This window comes from Misgurnus anguillicaudatus, chromosome 5 (assembly GCF_027580225.2).
Source record: "Misgurnus anguillicaudatus chromosome 5, ASM2758022v2, whole genome shotgun sequence".
In the NCBI taxonomy this organism is placed as follows: domain Eukaryota; kingdom Metazoa; phylum Chordata; class Actinopteri; order Cypriniformes; family Cobitidae; genus Misgurnus; species Misgurnus anguillicaudatus.
This window is the reverse complement of record NC_073341.2, coordinates 20,173,536-20,198,838: the sequence shown is the minus strand read 5'-3', so window position 1 is coordinate 20,198,838 and position 25,303 is coordinate 20,173,536. Positions and strand designations below refer to the sequence as shown.

Genomic DNA, 25,303 nt, shown 5'->3' with positions numbered 1-25,303 from the left:
CACTGTTGGCAAGAACCACAAAAGCCTAACTCTACCAACAAAGAACATGTGTACACACACACACACACACACACACACACACACACACACACACAGTAAAAGGCTGTTTAGTTGATGCCACTCATTTAGATGACCACTAATGATTCGTGAAAATCAATGTCCACTAAAAATACTAATTGTAAAATAGTTTGGTATTGTATGGTTTGATATTTTATATAATGCATATATGTAGGCAATTTATTTATATATGTTTTTTTTTCTTTTTTCAGAAACCAAGGAATGAGGTGTTTCCATTTTATATATGCGAGTTGTCTCCTCAGCACGTGGAAGCATACTGGCTAGAGGCCAGGAAATACAAACTCTTACCTGAGACCTCCGCCCTCTTCCTGGTTAAACAACAACACAAACTGCTGGTCTGTACGTACCCATCCTTTTATTTTTAACCTTATGGCAGTTGTGATGCTGATTTTACATTTAATGGGTTAAATCTAAAAAGATATAAAGCTGCGGGTAATGTTTTGGTGTTATGCACACAAACGCACATGTATTGATACCAGTGAAGAGAGAACCTAAAGGCTTCTTGTTGAAGTGCTGGACCAGATCTAAATGCATTGCATTGATTACACACAGTCGCGCTCCACTCCAGCTTACAATCATGTCACATCATTGTTTTCTAATAGAAATGCTTGTGAGGCATCTGGTTTCCTCTTTCAGTGGCTTTCAATATAAAAAATGAACCATGTACACAAACAGGTTTTTCGCTGCAGGTGGTACAGTGGCAAGAAAAAGTATGTGAACCCCTAGGAATAAACTGGTTTTCTACTGTGATTTGCTATGTGATCTAGGTCACAACAATAGACAAACACAATGTGTATAAGCTGACAACACACAATAATTCTAGTTTCTTGTGTCTTTTTTGAAAACACCCATTAAACATTCACAGTGCTGGAGGAAAATGCAAGAAAACTCTTGGATTTAATAGCTTGTTGAACCTCCAGTCCTTTGGAAGCAATTACTTCAAGCAAGCGCTTTCAGTAGCTCTGAATCAGACCCGCACATGTCTCAGAAGAATTTCCCTTTACAAAACTGGTTAAATTCAGACACATTTGTAGGATTTCTAGTGTGAACCGCTCTCTTGGGATCATTCCACAGGTTAAGGTCTGGGCTATGACTAGGCCACTCCAAATGGCGCATGTTGTTTTTCTTAAGCTAGTCTGTGGTGGATTTACTTTGATGCTTAAAGGGGGCATATCATGAAAATCTGACTTTTTCCATGTTTAAGTGCAATAATTGGGTCCCCAGTGCTTGTATCAACCTAGAAAATGTGAAAATACCCACCCAGTACCTTAGTTTGGGTAAACCATTCTCTGCAAGCATGTGAAAAAATAGCTCACTGAAATTTTGCTCCCTTTGTGATGTTAGATGGGGATAATCCCGCCCCTTAATCTGACCACGGCACTGCAATTTAGTGCAGAGATCAACTCATTTGCATTTAAAATGACACACCCAAAAGCGACACATCTGAAAAGTGGCAATTTTAACATGTTATAATAAATTATCAATATGGTATTTTAAGGTAAAAGTTCACATACATACTCTGGGGACACCAATGATTTATTTGACATTTTAAAAAAGTCTTGTGAAATGTCCCCTGTAAGGTCATTGTCCTGCTGTGTCAACCAACTTCTGAGCTTCAACTGGCGGACAGCCACCCTGAAATTATCCTGTAGGATATTTTGTTAAACTTGGGAATTCATTTTCCCCACAATAATGGCATGTGGTCCAAGCCCTGAGGCAGCAAAGCATGCCCAAATCAGGATGTTCCCTCCACCATACTTTACTATTGGAGTGATGCTTTCTGTTGGTAAGCTGTGTGCTTTTTGCACCATAGTATTTTTCCCATAATTCAACTTTTCATCAGTCCATAAAATATTTTCCCAGTAGCACTGGGGTTTGCCAAGCTGTTCTTTTGCAAACTTCAGGCTCACAGTAATGTTTTTCGGGAGAGCAGCGGCTTCCTCCTTGGTGTTCTGCCATAGACACTGTGCCTGTTCAAAGACTTGCGTATGGTAGACTTATGAACATAGATGTGTGCCAGTTCCAAGGATGTCTCAAGCCTTAGCTGTTACTCTTCATTGAGTATTCTGTATTGTGCCTTAGGAGTCATCTCCTCTGTGCGCCCACTTCTAGGAAGGCAGTATTAATGGGGACATGAGATGAAAATCTGACTTTTTTCATGTTTAAGTGCTATAATTGGGTCCCCAGTGCTTCTATCAACCTAGAAAATATGAAAAAGATTTAGTTTTGGTAAACCATTCTCTGCAAGCATGTGAAAAGATATGCCATTGAAATTTGGCTCCCCTTGTGATGTCAGAATTTGATGGCACATTTTTGCTCACACCTACAAAGTGGCAATTTTAACATGCTATAATAAATGATCTATATGGTATTTTGAGCTAAAACTTCACATACGTACTCTGGGGCCATCAAAGATTTATTTGACATCTTAAAACAAAGTGTTTTGAAATGTCTCCATTTATAGACAATTTGTCTTTACTGTAGATTGATGGATGTCTAAACATTTTGAGATTGTTTTGTATCCCTTTTCATCCATATGGAGTGCAACAGCCCTTGATCAGATATCTTTAGAGAGGCATGGTTCATATGAGCTGATGTTTCTTAACTCTTTACCAGCCAGCATTTAAAAAAAAGTTGCCACTCAGCGCCAGCATTTTTTTATGATTTTCACAAAAGTTTAAAAATTTATTTTTTAAATAAATAAACATACAATATATCAAATGAAAGACTCTCTGCTTTCAAATAAAAAAATAAATAAAGGTTTCATCCGTTATTTGGTCTCTTTTTATCACCTCTCATATTCAAAAATACCAAATATTGAGCAAAGGGCTGAGATAATTTGATTTTTGTGAAGAACTTTTGAGAGAGATCAGATTCAGAGCTATCATCAAAACATGATGCCCTAAGGGAATACTTCAGCATTTTATAAGTTGGGTAAGAGCGCCACCTGGTGAATAATAGCGGAAATACCGATTGCCAGAAAACTCGTGATTGGAAGGGAAGCGTTTTCTCTTAATTGACGAGTTAACTCGTCAATGGCGGAGGTAGCAATCTTAAAATGTTTTAGCATCTTTTAATCAATCAAAGTTGCACTAAACCACACCTTTTAAAGTAATTTTATTAATTGGAATCCATTTTGCCAGTTTCTGACACAAATTAGCTTTCAATAAAGTAATTAGTCTATGGGTTCACTTACATTTTCCTCCAGCACTGTGAATGTTTAATTGGTGTTTTCAAAAAAGAAGAAACTTGAATTATTTGTGTGTTGTCAGCTTATGCACATTGTGTTTGTCTATTGTTGTGACCTAGATGAGAATCAAATCACATTTTATGGCAAATCACTGTAGAAAACCAGTTTACCACTTTATTTTGCCATTGTATATTCAGGTGGTGTACTTTTATATACTTTTACACTAACATTATCTATGACAGTCTCTCTCATTTTTCTCTTTTTGGTTCTCCCATGATCTCAGCATGATTTTGGTTGCTGTGGGTGCATAGATTTGCAGCCCTTCTCACCTGTTAGTTGCTAGGAAACAGCATTTTATAAAAGCCTCCCATTAGCATGTCATTTATCCTTTTTTGGTGTGTCACATTTTTTATTGCTCAGTAACTGGAAACAAGAATATAGGGGCGGTGCATCTGATTTTGCAGAGAGAGAGAGAGAGAGAGAGAGAGAGAGAGAGAGAGAGAGAGAGAGAGAGAGCGAGAGCAAGTCCTTAGAATCTAAGTCCAATGTTTGGCAACAATGTTTTGTGCTATCAGTCATGTGTGATAAGAAGTGTTAATGAAAACCATCAGTGCAGAATGACATTTTTAATATTGTGTGTGTATGTTTGTGTGTGTGCGTTAACAAGATGAACAGTAAGGTGTGTATTTGTTTAACACATGTACATTACAGCATTATACACATGTCCTGCTCTGACTTAATTTTGGCTCATACATGAATCACTGAGTACTTCACATTAGAAATATATATTTGCTTGCTCATGAATATTAATTAGTTGATGTTACATTCCCCCATTGTTGCTAACCAATTTGCTTGATGGCCATGCGTTCTGCAACACAACAGTCTTAGAGTTAATGTTGTTTATGTGTCTAGCAACTTTCTTTATTTTTATGCATGCACGTCTATTAAACAAGACTCCGGACATGTTCATATAAAGGCTAATTAAATTGCATCACCATGCTGACCACATTACAAGCCTTCCACAGACCTTTAACGTAATTATCCTTCGTATTAACACTCACAAAGCGCCAGTCTGGCCAGACTATATCCTGTCCCTGTCTGCCTTTTCCCCTTTTTACATTCTTTAGCTTGGAGGCCTGTAATACCAGGTAAAAGTTGCTCTTTGTTAACATTCTCATTCATCTCAATAGCAGTTGCTTGGATGGCACAGGAGCCCCTAAAGTACACCCAAAGTATCAATTAAAAAGAGCTTAATGGTGATGTTGACATTTACAGACTTTTGCTTTTATTACAGTAAGTTGCTTATTTAGATTTTGTCTTACCAATGAGGGTCGAAAGTCATAAAAAACACAAAATTCATTTGTCAAAAGTAGGGTCGGGTACAATTCACATTTTAATCGGTATGGTACCCGTATTGGTACTTGAAATTCGGTGCCGTATCTAGGGCTGTCACGATTATGAAATTTGGCTGACGGTTAATTGCCTAATAAATTATGACAATTCTGACAATTAATTGCCTGTTTTTAACTTTTGCCGGTTATGATGATTAATTGTCTATTTTATTGCTTTGTCATTTAAAGGCGGAGTCCATGATGTTTGAAAGCCAATGTTGATATTTGAAATCACCTAAACAAACACGCCCCTACCCCAATAGAATCTGGACCTTCTTTTGATAGACCCGCCCCACACATACGCAAACCGGCATTTGATTTGATTTGATTTGATTGGCTATAAGTGTGTTTTGGTAGTCGGCCCGTCTCCTTTTCCAACGCGTTTTTCAAACATCGTGGACTCCGCCTTTAATTTTCATACATTTTGTTTGTTCATTAAATATTTTTCATACATTGTTGTTATTATTTAAATTAAATATTTTGCAAGGTTTACCTAGCAGTGAATATTAATACACATAACACATATTTAAAAGTAATTATTTAATGATAAATAGTTCATACTGCTTATCAAAGTTTCGCAGCATTTCTTTAAATGCTGTTTTTTCCTCTGTATTGAATGGTTTTGCAATGTATTGCATTACACTGTCAGTTAAGGAACGCCATCTAATACTGTCTCGTGTATACAGGCGCTACAGCTCCCCCTTCTGTTTTTTAGAGAGTTGTGCAATCATTGTGGTGATTTGAAATCATCGCGATGATGTCAAACAATTGTGATAATACGATTATTTAATCATTGTGACAGCCTTAGCTGTATCCACCGTTATCTTTTTTTGGTACTTTACTCTCGGTGTAATACCAAAAACATAGTTCTGTGAAAAAAATACCAAACATATCAATTTTAATATTTTCCTATTTATTTAGACGTTTTCATGTTTATCATCATGTTTTGTCATTTTTAGGTACAGAAGCTAAATAAAGTAATAACATTTCAAATAATTGTTTTATAGTATTTACTGTATAATACAAATATAGTTTAACCCTTAATAAAGTTACAAACGTCAATGATTTTTTATTTGTCCATTTTTTGAAAACATTGAAAACATGCTCATTTTCCATTTTGGGATCCGTTCGGCTGATGTTCGGGTCTGGCGGTACCACTTTTAGCATAGCTTAGCATAATCCATTGAATCTGATTAGACCATTAGCATCACGCTCAAAAATAACCAAAGAGTTTCGATATTTTTCCTTTTTCAAACTTGACTCTTCTGTAGATACATGTTGTACTAAGACCGACGGAAAATTAAAAGTAGTGATTTTCAAGGCCGATATGGCTAGGAACTATCCTCTCATTCTGCCGTAATAATGAAGGACATTGCTGTCGTAACATGGCTCCAGGAGGCGCAATGATATTACGCACTGCCCGAAAATAGTCCCCTTAGTAACTTTCAATAGCAGCTTAGTACAAAGTTACCAATTAGCTTTCAGTTGATGAGGGTTACCTACCCATATCCATATACACCGCACTTGTATCAAAGTTTGATCATCTGCAATGATATACTGTCAGCATACTGGCATGCAACTGAAGGTGTGTCACATCAGTTCCTCTCCCAAAGACTCCAAAATCAAACATCACCATATAAGTAACCACTGCATTAGCAAAGGTAGCTAACACCAGCCAGCAAACTGCTAAAATATTTGTTAATTGTGCCTTATTAAAAATGATCAAAGCATGAGGCAGACGCTTCAAACATATGGGCGAAGATATCTGCTCTTTCACTTTTCCCCACTCTCTGAATATTTCCTTTTAGATGTGTAGAAAAGAGAGAAGAACCAATGACACAGGAGAAATCTTTGGAGCTGAAATCTTTTCCTTTCCTGCCAACTTTTACAATCATTTTTCTTCCCACTTTGCAAGAATTCATTAAAATTTTACCCAGCCCGTGGGTTTTCTTTTTTCTATCAGTCTTTCTCTTTTTCTCTCTTATTGTCCCTTTTTTCTCTTTGAATAAATGGTGCTTTGAATAATGTAACCTGTTTTAACAAGATCATAAAAACCTCTTTCTAGCCAGTTAGCTGTGGTTTGGATCTTGGGGATCGCACACACGTCAGACTTGCCTTATTGTTCTTGTGTGTACTTGTGATTGGGCACGTGCATGCAAAAGTGCAACTCAAAACGCGCTGCTCCTCCAGATGCAATGCATGCTGAAATCCCGCAGAGGATGAAAGCGTGACGCAAAAGCTGGTGAGATGGGGGGGGGGTGGAAAAAGAAGATGGAAGAGGAAGGAAGAGGATGAGAGACAGAAAGTGAAATCAAAGAAGCTGTGATGTAAGAGACACCCCATAGGACTTTCTACTGTCTGTGTATTAAGAAAACAGCTCCTGCTCTCTGACTCGCCAAGCAAATTGGGGATATGAATGTCATGCTTATATTGGGGTATTTCTAGACACATTTTAGTAAGTGATAGAAGTGTAGTACAATATTTATGTAGTGCGTTTTTTGCGCAGTGTTTACAAAGTGGCTTATGGAATATATACTCTATAGATCGTATACAGTACATAGTCACAGTGTGTTTCTCCTCTCTTTTAATGAGGTTGTTAGGAGGGATTCCTAATTCTGGTTGTCCTTGTAACAATCATAATCAAATGAGTAACTGATGAAAAACAAATGACGTAAACTCCCAAAAGTCGGTCATCGTTTGCATAAATTTTCTTGTGTCTCTGGACACACCCACTGTCGCCAACAATCGCTGACCAAGCTTCCATTGAGATGAACAAGATCTTGTTGCTCTGCCGCAGCTAGTCGCTGGCTGTGTGAACACAGCTTAAGTTGAAATAACTTGTAAAGCCAATTTGATTGTACCTAAAAATTAGATATATTTATACCACGGGTCTGTTGAATGCTGTATTGTCATGTCCAAGAAACCAATTTGAAATGATTCGAGCTTTGTGACATGGTGCATTATCCTGCTGAAAGACGCCATTAGAGGATTGGTACATGGTGGTCAAAGGGATGGACATGGTCAGAAACAATGCTCAGGTAGGCCGTGGCATTTAAACGATGCCCAATTGGCACTAAGGGGCCTAAAGTGTGCCAAGAAAACATCCCCCACACCATTACACCACCACCACCAGCCTTCACAGTGGTAACAAGGCATGATGAATCCATGTTCTCATTCTGTTTACGCCAAATTCTGACTCTACCATCTGAATGTCTCAACAGAAATCGAGACTCATCAGACCAGGCAACATTTTTCCAATCTTCAATTGTCCAATTTTGGTGAGCTCGTGGAAATTGCAGCCTCTTTTTCCTATTTGTAGTGGAGATGAGTGGTACCCGGTGAGGTCTTCTGCTGTTGTAGCCCATCCGCTTCAAGGTTGTGCGTTTTGTGGCTGTTTACACTTGGTATTAAGATGTGTTTTCATTGATCGGATCACAAGTGAACGAGAGAGACACATCACGTTTACACCTGGTATTTAAATCCGTCTCTTTTGTCCACTTTCGACCGCTTCTGTCCTGAATACTGAGGGGGTGGTCTGTCAAGACGGTGGGCGAGTCTCTCCGCTGTCATTTAAACAGGAGAGGGGGAATGATGATTTTATATGGACTAATATTATGTCGGAGTCTGCTGCTTCTGTAGTAAGTAACATGTTAAACATGCTGCACAGTGTTTTGTAGATGCATATGTTAGAGCTTTCTCTGAATTTTCAGCGCAATTGATGAAAAAGGATCGCGCAACTTTCACACGCTTGCAAAATGAAACTGCGGAGATCAGCCGCTTTAGTTTTATTAATGAAAGGCTAAAAATAGCACTGTTCATCATGTGTTCGCACCAGAAGTCAGAAAAGACATAAAACATTGTGTTCAGTACCTCAGATTAGATAAATGGGCTGAGAGGCGGTCACGTGTGGCTGTTCAAACACATTCTACCACATGTGCGGTTACACTACAAAAGCAATCCGATCGAAAGGGGTTGAAATGTGGTTGAAAGTGGTCGAAAGTGGATGAGCTGAAACGTTTTGTACACCGTTTACACCTGGCATTAACGTTGTCCACTTGTGATCCGATCGATGAAAACGCATGTTAATGCCAAGCAGGGCCGGGTCTACGAGGGGGCTGGGGGGTTATTGCCCCCCCAGATTTTCCTTCTGCCCCCCCAAAAAATGTCCAGCCAACTATAAAATAACGGAGTCTTTTTAAACAAAAAACATCCTCTGTTGGGAAACATTAGTGTTTACGTCGCTGCCCATTATTATCTGATTAGCTTATTCAAGCTTTGGAGGTCTTTTCAGCAGTATTTAACTCACAGGAAAAAGACTACTGTTCTCTATGACGGTAACTAAAACAAAACGCATCTTTAAAATATTTATCAGAAACAATGCAATTTAGTATTACATAAACGTAATAACACAACACATATTAAAACTAAACTTTATTAATAGTAAAACATGCCCAAAATAGCCCCTTTCTTAGACTCACCTCATTATTTATTCATTGAAATACAACAGCCAATGGCAAGTCTCCAGCAGCATTTAGTGTGTTTGTTTTAGACGTAGTTCTGTTTATTAAAATTAGAATATGCAGTTTGGTTGTGGCATACTATATAGTAGATATGAATGATGTAAGATGGTTATACAGTAAATATACAGTATTGTAACAGCTGAGCATCGCGTGCAGTTTTAAAATCAAATTTTAGAGGGTTTTGTCATCGTCATTCGTCAGCTCATCCAGCTCGCGTTTGAGAAAAACTTCACACGCAAAAATTGTGTTCTTGCATATTTGGTCGTCTGTATTTGATTTTGACCCTTTTTACTGGATTAACATTCTTTTTTATTTTGGCCTGACATACTCAAAGACGCCAATGCAGTGAGCCACACATTTGGTAGACAGTGTCAGACATCACAGTGAGAATGCAATTCCAAATCTGTAACATCTAATTTTACGCTATCAGAAGGAGGGATATGTTCAATCTCACAGTCCTTAATTAGATCTCTGTCAGTGGAGGTTTTTGTGTGTGTGTGTATCTGCAGGGATGTGTGTACTAACACATGTTTTCAGGTCTGTGTGGGTGTGTTTGTGCAAGAGAAAAGGTGTTGACGTAAGAGACATTCAAATCAGTGCATGTATGTGTGTCAGATTTCTGCGTATGCAAGCAATTGTTGTTTGTGAGGAAAATTGATCGTATATGTTTTTAAAACTTATTTGGCTCATTTGTTGCAAACACTTTTTGTGTGGACGCCATTGTTTTGTGCATAGTGCATTCTGGGGTGATGACATGTAATTGTTGCGAAATATAACGCAAGCTCGCTATACTGTAGTAAATACTATGGTGTCTTAGGTACTATGTTTTACTGCCCATTTCCTCCTTCTTACCTCGACAATCGTCTTTATTTTGATCGTCTTTCATTTATTTGTATGTTTTCCATATTGTTCATCATTTGTGATACTCTGTGGTACATGTTGAAAGTGCTGAACAGAAAACTTTGTTTTTGTATTTTTTATTGACATGCAAGTGTCAAGACCACATTCTGCCAATTACTGTCTGTTAACATCATATCCCACACCCCTCTCTTCACCCTGTACATGTATTTTTGTAAATTTTTTCTACTTAGATACTGTCTGTCAAATAAGGGCAAGCATGGCCCAAGAAAAAAATTGACAAGCATCATATCTACAATGAGCTAAAGAGCTAAAAGTTTGAGATTGCACATTTGTATGTGCTACAGTACATTGGATACTGTGTTCAGATGTTAGTTTAGTTTAATAGTAGGGGTGTGTTGAGATCTCGTGCGACGAGATCTAGCGATATTAAAAATATATTGCGATTTCTCGTGGAGGTAAAATGCTGGCCGTTTCTCAAACAAAAGGCTGCATCCTTTGGAGGTCGCATTTGTAGACTGCATACATAAAGATTTATCACAGAATATTAACGATTATGAAATTTACTATTATATTTAGTTTATCGTAAATTGTGGTAATATGCTTCTGACTTGCAAATGTAATGCATAACTGAAATAAACCAGGCTTGAAGACGTATACACCCTGCATATGCGGCTCCGGAGGATGCAGCTTTCTGTTTGAGAAACGGCCACTGTCCTAATATCAGCATAAAGCTACGTTTCTGGCTAAACCTTTTCCAGTGCAATGTGTATGTATTATATTCTGTCTTTACTGCGTGTGCTTTTTGTTTGGGATTTAAAGATTTAAATGGATTTTAATGTTGTTTGGCTAAAAGTAAGCATCTAAAGGGAAATTAACAGAAGCAGGTCCATTAACGCCCCCTGCATGCATTTGTTATAATACGTAATGCTGTTTTTTATTACAAAGGCTACATATTACTGTAATGTGTGTTTACTTGTTTTGATGCTTTATTTGAACCAATTATTATTGCATCGTCATTACTATGTAATTTTAAAGGTTATTGCTCACATGGGTGTATTTTTATTACCAAAAATATTAAATTACTTCATTATCATTTAGCGAAATAATTTTTAGGGACAGTAAAACATTTCAAAATAATGTGATTTCAGTTTCCCATTCATTTATTTTATCATTAAGGATTTATTAAAAAATTATAAAATCTCGTTCTTGTAAACCCAATCTCGTGTCTCGTCTCGTGGATTAAGTGTCTCGTCACACCCCTATTTAATAGTTAGTTTAGTACAGCCAGATGTGATAAATATGTTTGTGTTTTAAAAATCCTGGTCTGAGCTTCAGAGACCAATTATTGACCATTAGATGTATGGATGCAAGTCTACGCCAGTTTCAGGACATTTGGAAGAGATTTGACTAAGAATCTTATTCACTCTTACTTCATGCAATAATAAAGCCATCCTTTGAGAATGGAACAAAGTACGCTTTAAGAATCTCAAGGACATCACAGGGTTCCCACGGGTCCTTGAAATCCTTAAAAGTTTGTGAATCTGGGGGGAAAAATTCAAGGACTTGGGAAGTTTTTGAAAATATACGTACATAGATACAGGTTATTGAAAGTGCTTGAATGTATTTTATGCAAAAAAGTTTTCTTGGGAAAAAATCCATATTATTCCCTGTGTAATGTAGGATAATAATCATACAAATTCTAGACTTTTTAAAGGTGCTCTAAGTGAATTCATGCGTTTCAGACCATAAAACATTTTTTGTTACATACAGCAAACATCTCCTCACTATCTGCCTGCTGCCTGTCCGCTGATCAAACTGTAAAAAACGCGATCTTTGTAGACAGCCTAGTCTCTACAAACTGCAATAAATACAAAGTGGCCAAACCTACAAACAGAAACCATAACAAAGTGTTCCAGCCAATAAACGACGAGAAGGATTTGGGGGTGGGGTTGGGCGCGTTCATGAAAGCACGGAAGGGAGGGGGAGGAGTTAGCGACGCTCCGTTTGTTTGAAAACAGTTCAAACATCAACAAAAAGTAACGTCACACAGATTTGCTTAGAGCGCCTTTAAGCACACATGCTAAACTGTTTGCTTTAAATTCTTATATCTTTTGTATGCGATTGTTGATTCATACCAAAATGCTTTTTTGCATAGTTGTGTTTGACACATAACAAACGTCTCGGGTTATGTATGTAACTGTTGTTCTCTGAGAAGGGAACGAGATGCTGCGTCTCCCTTGCCATACTTCCTGCATCCCTGTAATGCCGTCTTTGGCAATATTTCAGGTAGCGAAATACTTCCTGGCTCCTGCGTCACCCTATCTATGTCGTTAAGCCTCACCATTGGTTGAATTTGATATACACATTCAGACGCACTTATCCTGGAGGCGTCCCCAAAGTGTCACCACAGTGACACTTTTGGGGACCTCGAAAGGGAACTGTAAGAATGTATCTTAAAAGGTAACACGATGTAACCTTGCTCTCACTTGAAATGTGTCCCCACATTTAGTCCTTGAGGGTATTTGACCTGGAAAGTCCTTGAAAGGTCCTTGAATTTGAAGTTTACTAAGATGTGGGAACCCTGATATCACCAAAAATGGGAAAGGGGGGTTGATTAGTAAGGTAGCGTGTGACGGTTCCTCCAGTGTAGTGTGTACTTGTTTCAGCACCATGGCCAGGTCCCTAATTTAGCACTAGAGAGAATGTGAGCATAATTTTGAGTCTGTTGCATTCCCTCAAACTGTGTCTTTTGCAGAAGAGCCCGTTTGTCAACCCTTAATTAAAGGTTCAAGAGAGCTGACTAAGAAACTCGTCATAGCCATAGTAGTAATCATTGTATTGTGGGTGATTGTACTGTAATTGTGTTGTGGGATGGACATTCTCAAAATAGAGAGCATTTGATTTGATAAAAACTGTAGTGCAGGTTGAGTCATCAACTTTTTTGGTCTATTTGACCAAAAATGGATAGAGAAGAAACATTCTATATTGTAAATTTTTAAATAAATGCTTTGTACACTGGCATTTAAATGGCCTCAAGCTAACACGCGTGGACTTCTGCAAGGTGAATAGAAATGTGCTTGTGTTTATTCATATTACAGAAACAAATCTTCTGTACTAAGAACTTATTTTTTATTTTTGTGTGTTTGTTTGGAAGTGAAAAGGCTGTGGGCATATCCATCAATGTGTCTGTGCTAAAGGTTAATGTGAACTTGGATCGCTTAAACCTCCTCTGTAACTCAATCAACAGGTATGGGATCAGTACACACAGGTACGTATTGAGTTACAGTGACAGCGCTTAGCTTTACCCATGGGGTTCATCCTGGCGTCTGAAAACTTCTTTAGTGTTCAGATGTGTCTGTTAGAAGACAACTTTTAGTCCATTCGAAGTGTTTGAGGGAGGAGCACTGGTATTATTGGAGGGTGTGTGTGTGTGATGGTTGTAGTAGGTGACGAGAGGAAAACACAATGAGAGACATAAGACTTCAGTACTGTTCGGTGTGTGCATGGGAAAAGGTAAGAGAATAGAGAGAAATAGTAATGTAGCACTTGGTCTGTTTATGCATGAATCAATGTCCAGACACATTTTTTAAATCTGATGCAAACTTTTTTAGGGCGAGTTGGCAGTGTCCTTTTTTTCTAAAGAAAGAACAAATAATGTGAATTGTGTGTGTTTTAGAGAACATTATAGGATGTGCGTTCAGTAGTATTTATACATTATACATAAACATTAGAAGTCTATCGCATATAACTTTGTGTGTGTGTATATTATGCAAACGCTTGTGTGTTCGCAAGCTGTTTTAATAGGTGGTTGGTAAAGACTTTGTCCTCTGTAGTGTGTGAGACAGCAGCTCACATTACTTGTGAACTCGTATTGGTTAATACAGAACAGTGTAACAAGATCAGCTCCAGGCTACAGAAAGTCCGATCATCTCTGATGTCCCCACACAGCAGAATCCATTTCTCTTTCCTCCATCGCTTATCTCTATTCCAGCTTTAATCTCTTTTAGTTTCACTAAAATGCTGTTGAAATCTCAGTTGGACGGTGCATGGATGAGTTCTCAATCTCATCCCTTACAGATCCTCATACAATCTTGATAAATCACACCATCAGTTTTCTATTTTCTGGAGGTGGTCCTTGAGGCATGAGGGTGGAGGAGTTTCCCGCTGAGATCTTTGATCGTTATTACATGTGTAATAAATGTTTTCGAGCCACTTGAAGTAGTTTAAACATTAAAGGACTTGATATGTCTTTTTGATTCGCTTAATAGATGTTTAGTGAAATCCTGTATTGATGTTGGGACGCGATTGTAATTTTTGTTATTTTTTGACCAAAATGTATTTTCGATGCTTAACACATTCTAACTGACCCACTGATGTCACATGGACTACTTTGATGATGTTTTGTTGCCTTTCTGGACATGGACAGTATACCGTTACTAGATTTTCAATGGAGGGTCAGAAAGCTCTATGACAAAATATAAAACATCTTAAGCTGTGTTCGGAAGATGAACGGAGGTCTTACGAGTTTGGAACGACATGAGGGGGAGTCATTAATGACATTATTTTCATTTTTGGGTGAACTGTACAGTACCTTTAAGATGTAAGGAATGCCATTTCCGGGTCCAAGCCTCCATTGATTTCAAGTAAGCTTACAATCTAAACAGACATTTATTGCCATTGTTATTATTGCATTTAAGCAAAAAAAAAAAAGTATAAACTCACGGTGTACACTTCATTATCAGGCTCACGGCATCTCAGACCCAGGTCATGAAAATTCAGTGAAAGTCAGGGAATTTGACATTTGGCTTAAAGTGGGAACCATGTAAAGCGAAATTATGTATTTATGATAAAAGGTTGTGACACCGGTCATTTGCATTACCATTCTTTATTCTTACCAAACCAAACCTTTTCATTAGCTCACCTGCCTTCAAGATATTTGAGCATCTGAGAGCATTTTTTGTGTTTTTAAGATAAGAGCTCTGTGTCCCTAGAGCTAAACAAAAGACACACACACAGTTTTAATAGTAAATGTGTGTTTGTGTTATATTTTGATATTCTAGACCTGCATTGACTGTATAAATTGGAGATTTCGGCTAACTTTAAGAATGCAGATGATCTTCTGCACCAGTGATGACTCATTCACACACAACACCCTGCAGATATAGGAGGAGAGATCGAGATTCGGAGGGTGGGAGAGAGAGGATAAGGGAGAGAGGAAGAAAATACAATGACAGAGGGAGAAATACATTGCATGCTTGGTCACACACACGGAAACTTGTTAATGCATGCGTACACACACGCAGATACATTATGATAACTGGAGTCAACTAAGCCTAAGGTCATCTCACATGACCAAAAAATTGTGTCTGACATTTATCTGTATGTATTCATCCATCTATACTGTGTATATAAGCTTGTGTGTGTTAAAAAAATTACTTTGACATTTAATTGTGTCGCCCTGAATCCACAACCGTGCAATTATATTGTAGCATGTTTATGCATGTGCACATTTGCCGGAGTGTATATGCTGTGTGTTTGTGTACCATTATGAACCACCAAGGCCAGTCCATAATGGAAAGTGAACATTTTGCGCATTACATTGAACAGCCCTTTCACATTCAATCACTCTGTATTCGCAGCCGTGCCACATCCACTGTAAACTAGATAGGCAGCGCTCTCCAGGGCCTGACGCGTTGACTGAATGTGAGCATAGAGTGAGTGATGTGTGATTTCAAACAAGATCAGGCTTCAGAGATGAATGAGGTTTGCTTTCAGCACAGTAGGGTGCGTTTGTCCTGCAATCTGCACCGCTCAGCATTGGAGTTGTAGCCTATAACTGCTATTGATACTTACATTTACATGCATTTGGCAGCCACTTACTGTATATCCAATGCAACTTACAGTGCAAGCAAGTTATACGTTTATCAATATGTATGTTTCCTGAGAATCAAACCTTTTGTTGAGCTACAGGTACCAATATACAGTAGTAAAAGGATTGAGATACTGCATTACTTTTTTTTTTTTATATTATTTTTTTTGGCCCATTTTGCCTTTATTGATAGACAGTAAGTGATTGAGAGGCGACAGGAAAGTACAGGGTGAAGAGAGGGGTATGGGATCGGCAAAGGACCTCGAGCCGGGATTCGAACTCGGGTCGCCGGAAGTGCGTCTGCACCATATGTCGGAGCACTGCCCACTACACCATCGGCTCCGACGAGATACTGCATTACTATTAATTAGCAGGGTCACAGTATTTGCATTTTGCCAGGTAGCGTTAGGGTGTTATTTCAAACTATTTTTGGATGGCAAAGTCATATGTTTAAGATCTCAGTGATTTCTGAGTTTACTGTTTTTTTTCAGCAGTTTTACAAATTTTGGGTGCTTTTTTGGTGCCAACCTACAATAATGATTACAGCAAACAAACTGTGATCCCTACAAATGCCTTTTGTGAATCAGGCGCTAAATCAGTGAAGATTGGCTCTTATCCTTCAAACCTCCCTTACGCTTTGTTTCTGTCTCTCTAAGATTCGTCTATTTTTAGCCCGGTGAGTCAAAACCCTTTCCATTGGCGGGACATGATTGCTCAAATAACTTGCTATACTCAGGAGGTTAGAATGGTCTATCGCTGACCGATGTACTCTGGCCATCACAGGAGAACTGCATTGTAGAAGATAAAAATGCTGGGCCATATTTTAAACGTGCCAACAAAGCTGCCACATGATACTTTAGCACCTCATAAAGGTATTAAGCTCCGAATAAGTTCACTTTGTGACATCCCTATGATAAATGAACAGCAGATATGACAGTGAGTATGAGCTTTAACCTTGCTTTGTGCTGGATGAATGAGACTCCAGGTTTCTTGTACGTATAAACTTCTCAGATGACATATGGACTGATATGAGAACTGATGGGATCAATGAAGTCTGTCTGAAACCTTTTTATCTGTCTGAATAGAGTGCTGTATGTGCCTTTGATCTGGATATAAAGTGTTCAGGGTTAACACCACTTATCGAAGCCTATTTAAATCATCAGCGTGTATTAATATTTGCAATGTGCGCTTGTGTTTTTATTAGGGCTGTCAGTCTATTAAAAGTTTAATTGCATGATTTATTGACTAGTTTATAGCAAAATATCAATATTTACTTCAAAAAGCATGCCCATTTTTACTCATTTAATTTATGTCTCAGGTGTGCTCAGAATGTGTCTGTGAAGTTTCCGCTCAAAATACCCCACAGATCATTTGTTAGCATGTTCAAAATGCCCCTATTTGGGTGGGAGCAAAAAAGTGCTGTTTTCACGTGTGTACCTTTAAATGCAAGTGAGCTACCGCTCCTTACTCTTACCAACAGACAGTAAGCACTTTTGGTTAAAAATAGATCAGGGGCCAGATTCACGAAAACATTCTTAAGACAAAAAAATAAGAAAGTTCTTAAGATAAATTATAAGAAGTGCGTAAGAATGTTCCAATTCTCAAACATTTCTTAAGAAGTTCTCATTTTTTTTCTTAAGAATATCTTAAATTTGTGTCTTAAGAATAAAATGACACACTTTTAAATGAATTAAGATACCCTGCAAAGAGGTAACAATACACGTATCCATTAATCTTTTGACTACCTTGCGATCATTAACGCGATACAAACGAGTGATGCATCAACAGGATGTTATTCGCTGTTTTAACAGAGGTCAGCTTGTATTAAGCATTGTAATCAGCATTGTCACGTATTTCCGCCATTTTACGTGTCCGTGCCACAACTTCTTTTTCGTTTCAGTTTCACGTATTGGTTAATCAACAGTTTTTCCTATTTTCTTACCATTGTCGCTTCAGTTCGACAGACATGCACAAATGCTCTAGGGTGCACAAACATAATTGCTCTAGATGTATTTTTAAAACTCCAAAACATATAAGCAAGCAGACAATCTAATTGGATTGACCATCAAATGAACATATGCTGTTCCTTCTGTTGGCCTGTATCATCAGCAGAAGCATTTGTGCTGTGAAATATACTGTCAGCCGGCCTCAGAGCCCCTTGACACCCCTGTAACGTATTCATAATTGGCAAGATCTGCTTGTCATCATAATAGTTTCAAATTATGTGATCAGATTCAACATTGGTGTGAAAGCCCCTGAGTGTCATGCTTGTGTCTTAAGTGGTTTAGTTTTAACTGTCAGCAGAAGTGCAGTGTTTATGTGATTTTAAGTGTGTATGGGTTGGCATTCTGTTTGAGGTTCAGAAGCGTCTGATCATTTTTAAAAGCGTTCTTGTTTTCTCACCCCTGTCTCTTTTTCTCTCCCCCTCCATCAGAGACTAATGGTTGCTTTCTGTGCTTGACTGACTGCTGACTGACTGAGCTCAGGCATCTGTGCAATAAAGGCTGCACAGTTTGTCACCGTGTGCGCGCTCTTGTCTGAGGGCTGCTGACAAACACACTTCAGTTTTTTCCTACGTCTCTCCATCTTTTTCCTGCTTGTGGTGGTTGTTTTCTATTTGTTCATTATTTCACTATTCTGAGCAGGGATGCTCTTTTAGATTTTGTGCTTTTAGCGTATAACAGCTGTTTTTTTTTTTTTTGCAAAACAGCAGGGCTTTGAATCTCTCATATTTTACTTTCACTTTTCGTCTGCTTGTGCATTTTTGTAATACATTTAGCTTGGGCAGAAATGGATACAGGGTGCAAATATTTCGTGTTCATGTTGGGGTCTGCCAAGCGATCTCTTTTAGGTAGAATAAATCGTTGGTTTGAGACTTTAAGCTTTGTAACTTTGCAGATCTTATGCATGCATAAACAGCTACATAACAAACTAAAAATAAAGAATACATGAAATTGCATCATATGACCCCTTTAATTGAACCTGTTTTATTAAAGGATTAGTCAATTTTCTTAAAATAAAAAATCCAGATAATTTACTCACCACCATGTCATCCAAAATGTTAATGTCTTTCTTTTTTCAGTCGAGAAGAAATTATGTTTTTTGAGGAAAACATTTCAGGATTTTTCTCATTTTAATGGACTTTTATGGACTCCAACACTTAACAGTTTTAATTCAGTTTAAAATTGCAGTTTCAAAGGACTCTAAACGATTTCAAACGGGGCATAAGGGTCTTATCTAGTGAAACGATTGTCATTTTTGACAAGAAAAATAAAAAAATATGCACTTTTAAACTACAAATTCTTGTCTATATCTAGTCCTGTGATGTGTCAGCGCGACCTCACGCAATACGTCATCATGTCATGAGGTCACGGATGACGTATTTGAAAATACGCCCCAGTGTTTACAAGTGTGGAGAAAGAGGACCGTTCAGACGTTGTTGTATGTCGAATGATACTAATTAATGTCTTTGTGTCAGTTTATTGTTTAAAACGGTCCTCAAATGTGCGTTTCATATATGTTACACGTGACCTTTCCACGCAATTACGTGAGGTTGCGTTGGCGCGTCACAAGACCGGAGATAAACGAGAAGTTGTGGTTTAAAAGTGCATATTTTTTGTTTTGTTTTTTGTTAAAAATGACAATCGTTTCGCTAGATAAGACCCTTATGCCTCGGTTGGGATCGTTTAGAGTCCTTTGAAATGCCGTTCCATTTTTAAAATGCATTAAAACTGTTAAGTATTGGGGTCCATTAAAGTCCATTAAAATGAGAAAAATCCTGGAATGTTTTCCTCAAAAAACATAATTTCTTCTCGACTGCACAAATAAAGACATCAACATTTTGGATGACATGGTGGTGAGTAAATTATCTGGATTTTTTAATTAAGAAAATTGACTAATCCTTTAAGGCTACATATGCATCTATCACGCACGTGATGTGGCATGGCATGTTATTGATTTATAATGTTGGAGAACAGAGAGTCCTCTGATGCAGCCTTGTCATCATGACTGTCTATCCAATCAGCACATCACACTGATGCTGATAGCTGCTATTTCAGACAGATGCTATATTTAGTTGGTAGTGGCAAACACAGGGCATATTCAGCTGCCAGGATACAGACAGTGCACACAACACTGTTTATCAACCTTTTGTGGTCCGTTCGCTGTCGTGACACAGTTTGAACTGTAATTCACTAGACAAAATGTCATTATCTTCTAAAACAACATATTGGTTTTGTCATTGGTGTCTGTAGCTCCAAGACAGGACAGAAAGGAAATGCAATAGTCTGGGTGATTTGTCTGGAGAAAGAAGTGCAGAATAGAGAAAGGTCACGTTTGTCAAGCATCATTCTTTATTCCTAACCTACTGTACATCTATTTCTTTGTCTTTTATTTTGTATTTTTTCTACTCGTTGTTGATCTTTAAAATGCTCGGTTTATATTCAGGATCAGTCTAAGGTCTGAGTGAGATGTCAGATTTGCAGCAGGTCGTCTGATGTGTTTACTTCCTGTGTTGTTTTCTTGCTTATGTATTCTCTAGAGAAGACATTGAATGCCCTGACATTCCCGTCTCATCTTCAGATAAGGACCAGTGAGCGTGACAACAGTAACCAAGCTGAGAGCCAAGTGTGTATTTTCAGGAATTGGTACACTCACAGCGTTCAGTTTGGGTCTCTACCAAATGAAAGTGCTTATGTAATTCATTAGTTCATTTATCAATTGTTGTTTTTATCATGCCTGTAAACTGAAGGGTGAAATGTTATTGCACAGAGTACAATATTGGCACCGAGCAAGTCACAACCTCAAAGACACCAAGAGAAAAAGTGCAGTGTTGTCACCTTATTTATCAGAGAGTAGACATTTTATGCCAGGACACACCCCTTCATCTCATGCAGCTCTCAGCTCTCATGCCACTACTTGATTGCTGTCCTGTGACTGGCACTGTCAAATTTCTGGGTTGTTTCAACCCATGGTTGGGTAAAATATTGACAGACTTAACCCTTTGTTTTACATGAACTTAGAAAATATCTGTTTGGCCCAACCATGTGTTGAAACAACCCAGAATGTCTTAATTTTCACAGATTTGAAAAGCGCTGTGTCCCTGATTGGCCAGCTAATCTGTACGTTGTGATTGGCCTAATTACCTCTGACGTCAGCCGGAAATGTGACGCTCTTTAAAGCAAACAGTTGGGTTTGTTCATATTTTACCCAACAATGCATTTTTTAGTGAACTGAAAGCAAGGCAGAAACTTGATTAATTGAGCGGCCATCACTGTTATTGATTCCCAGCCAATCAGATTGAACTTGAAGTGCTTATGTACTCTATGCAGTAGCTCATTGTTAGAACAGCACAAACGGTCATGAGTTTGAACCCAGGGAAATGTATATCTTGCAATATTCTCATAGGAAATGACTTTTATGCTTCAGTGACAGTGTAGTGTGTTAAAGGCTCTCTAAGCGAATAGTGTGCGGCGTCACTTCCTGTTGATGTTTGAACTGTTTTCAAACAAACGGAGCGTAGCTAACGCCTCCCCCTCCCTCTCCCGTCCGGGCTTTCATGAACGCGCCCCACCCCCACCCCCAAATCCGTCGTGTGGTTTATTGGCTGGAACACTTTGTTATGTTTTGTTGTGCTAGGTTTGGCCACTATGTTGATATTGCCGTTTGTCGAGCCTGAGCTGTCTACAGAGATCGCGTTTTTTTACAGTTTGATCAGCGGACAGGCAGCAAGCAGATAGTGAGGAGATGTTTGCTGTATGTAACAAAAAAATGTTTTATGGTCTAAAACGCGTCAATTCGCTTAGAGCGCCTTTAATAGCTGCAATCCAGTTTGCATTTTTTCACTTCTTTGTGACCCTGTACCACAAAACAAGTTAAAAGTAGTTTTTTTATGGAGATTCATATATCTTCCGAAAGTTGAATATAAAAGCTTTCAATTGATGTATGTTTTTTTTGCTAGTACTGTACAGTACAATATTTGTTCGAGATTATTTGAACAGCTGGATCAAAAAATCTAAATATTAAGGAAAATCTAATTTAAAGTTGGCCAAATGAAGTCTTTGCAAATGCATCCACTCACAAAAATAAAGTTGAGATTTATGGAAGGAAATTGACTAAATATATTCATGGAATATGATCTTTACATGATTTCCTAATGATTTTTGTTATAAAAGAAACATGACCTATGCAAAGTATTGCTGGCTATTACTACAAATGAAGAGTTTTGATCCAAAACGCAATAAACGTCATTTTAAAAAAAATCAGTATTATATCAGGTCAGTATTTAAAAGTAAATTCTTAATTTACACAGAAAACAATAATCCGTCATCCATTATTCAATCATCTTTTCTCCCTTTTTTCCCAAAACGCAATAAACGTCACTCCTCCTTTTCTGCAGAATGCAATAAATCCGCTCAACAAATCACAGCGCACCATTCTACGCATTGTAAACAAACAATGGCAGTGCGTTGAATACACAGACTTTTAGTTTTCATCATATTGTACTTCGTGATCAACAAACAAACAAAAACAAAATAATACTTTAATGGCATTGATAATCCTGTGGTGGTTTTCTGTGACGGGAAAGAAACGTAAGCCATCAACATCTAATAATTTACGCGAAAATCACTCGGGAGATGGAAAATGCTGGTTGCCTGTTCCCCCGACAGCATCAAGCTTCTGTCATGCTGACCCCAGGGAATCTTATGAAAAACTTTCCGTTATTTTACGCAAAACCAACGAAAATCGAGCAGGACCTAAACATTTTACAGCTGATCGCTGTCAAAATAGTTCAACGACGATGTCCCAAGTACAACCGCAGCAATGACCGTGTACTTAATATGACAAAGTAAGTGTTTTGATTAATGCCATTAATGTTTATATTTTTAATCAGTGTATACCACTAGTCAACTAAATGAATATAACATGGCAAAGATGAAGGCACATTTATATATTGATTCAATAGATTTATAGCATTTTGAAAATAAACTTGTCATGGATTTATTGCATTTTGTGAAAAAAAATCAGTTTTTATAATAAATCTTTGAAAATCAAATTATAGATTTGAATTTTTTATGTTTTTATAACCTAAAAATGCTATGTGAAAGTTTGTAACAGAAAGTAGTGGTTTTTATCTTGTCACTTTTTTGTATAGAAAACACGTTTTTACCGAAACTAGTCAAAATGGATTTATTGCGTTTTGGAACCAAACTCTTCAAATGTTCTTGTGCAACTTAAGACTTAACTTAAGTTTAGAGTTTTAAGTTTAGTTTGTTGACAATATTATATAAAAGGTAGTATAGTATGCAAGCATAAGTGCCAAAAAGTTAATTAAAAGTAAAAATTAATAGAAAAAGTTAGCTTTGGTCACGCTGATCTGTGGTTGTATGGCAAGACCTGTAGAAAGATTGTTCAAAAATTCAACCGAAATGCTGGGTTGTTTTTTGTTTCTCAACTTATTGTAAACATTTTGTAGGTTAATTCAAACCAGCAGTCGGGTTTCCATATTTTACCCATCCATGGGTTGAAAGAACCCATTGTTTACACTGTACGTACTGCTCCCATCACCAGTACTCTAAGTTTGTCATATAAATATGCAACCCTTGTTTTCTATAATGCCAACTACAGATTGATGAGAAAGTATGTTGTTTAAAATAGAAATGACAGATTCGTAGTGTAGAAGGAGGGCATGTATGTGTGTGGTTTGTGAAATGAGGAGGAGGTTTTGAACTGTGCAGGTCCTGCACTCCAATCTGTGTGCAGACCAGAAAATTAAGCAATTTGTTATCCACTGGGTCTCTGCAGGGCTGCCTCCTCAGCACTTTTCCCTCACACTGTGTGTGTGTTTGTGTGTGTGTGTGTGTGTGTGTGTGTGTGTGTGTGCGTGTGTGTGTGTGTGTGTATGTGTGTGCATGAGAGAGAGAGAGAGAGAGAGAGAGACTGTGTGTACTTTTAGTTGTGATGTGCTGTGTGTGTATGTTCCACTACATTACCTTAATTGGCCGGGTCTGTTTTCGTGGTCCTCTGCTTAACTCAAAGCAAAGCTCAAGCCTCTTTGCTTTCCTTTCTGAGTCACAGACATGGTTAAATCTCATTTTGGTTCCTCTTCTGTGTGTTTTACTGAAAATCTAATGCCAGACCTAAAGCCAGTTGTGTTTGTTAGAGATACAAAATTGTCACTCATGCTGTTTCCAAAACCTAGTGAGCTGTTCATAATATACTGTACAGCAACATTTTAAAGGTGCAATGTGGGACTTTTAAACAGATCTCTTGACAGAAATGCAATATAATATACATAACTATATTATCAGAGGTGTATAAAGACCTAACATAATGAACTGTATTGTTTATATTAGCTTAGAATGAGCCGTTTTTATCTACATACACGGTGGGTCTCCTTATATCGAAGTCACAGCCATGTTTCTACAGTAGCCCTAAATGGACAAACTGTTTTTCAGAGCAGATTTTGTCCCTACGTTGTCTAAGACAACGACACGTTTGTCCAGTGGCAGCTACCGTAGTTTCTCTATGTGTTTCGAAACTGAGGGATAAGCTGGGGACTGAGCTGCTGGTTGCAATTTGCCGCTAAAAAAACAGACTGGACCTTTAAGGCATCTCAGTGCTGCTTATGCAAAGGCAGGTCCGAAATAAAGGTAGAAAAATAGTGAAATGTTTAAAAATAAATGTTATATTTTCAACAAAATGTGTCAAAAGTGTACAGATTTAATGAGGTGGATTTTTTTCTCTAAATTTCCCATTGTTATTTATTATTTACTGAATGTAAACTGAATGTTTATCATAAACAATGTTTTAGCTGATTTTTGGATGAGTGGAAGAAAGCGGATGTCACAGAGAGAGCTTATAAGTGCAATGTTTTTATGCTAGGGCTGTTCAGGTGCGATCAAGAGCTTTTTAACTCATTTGGGGAAGCACCTATCTTCATTTCAGAGAGGGAGACAGACAGAGAGAGAGAGAGAGAGAGAGAGAGAGTTTGTGCCATAGACAGTCAGGGCAGCCCTGTAACAATCATATACATTTAGTGGGACATGAAAACCACTTTTGCTGCTCAACCACTTACAGTATAACAGCTCAACCAGACGCCATTTTATCCTTTCAAACCAATCATTGAACCACACACACACAGAAGCAACTAATATGTCTGGTGCTTTTAAACATTTAGGGCATCTAGAAGACAGGATGTTACATCAACATTGAATTTGGATGAGCCTTGAATGCCTTTGTGTTTATTGATATGACCTCTTTCGAAGCATATTTCACCTTTTATAAATGTTGAGGATTCACCCTTTAGGTCTCACAATCGGTTTTGTTAATTATGTCAGTGCGAGAAGCTGATATACTGTATATAGAAATAAACACATTTATAGATATACTAAAT

The 25,303-nt window shown here is 37.9% G+C and overlaps 1 protein-coding gene across 2 annotated transcripts in view; it reads left to right on the top strand.

Moving 5' to 3' along the window:
- The first annotated feature begins 269 nt into the window (after nt 1-269).
- Nucleotides 270-25,303, top strand: part of rimbp2b (RIMS binding protein 2b) — a 123,103-nt gene continuing 98,069 nt past the window's right edge. The window contains exon 1 of one of the 2 annotated variants that reach the window (XM_073867705.1): nt 270-413. The gene's annotated coding sequence lies outside the window, so the exon portion shown is untranslated. The remainder of the gene's footprint in view (nt 414-25,303) is intronic. The other variant, XM_073867706.1, reaches the window with a different exon arrangement.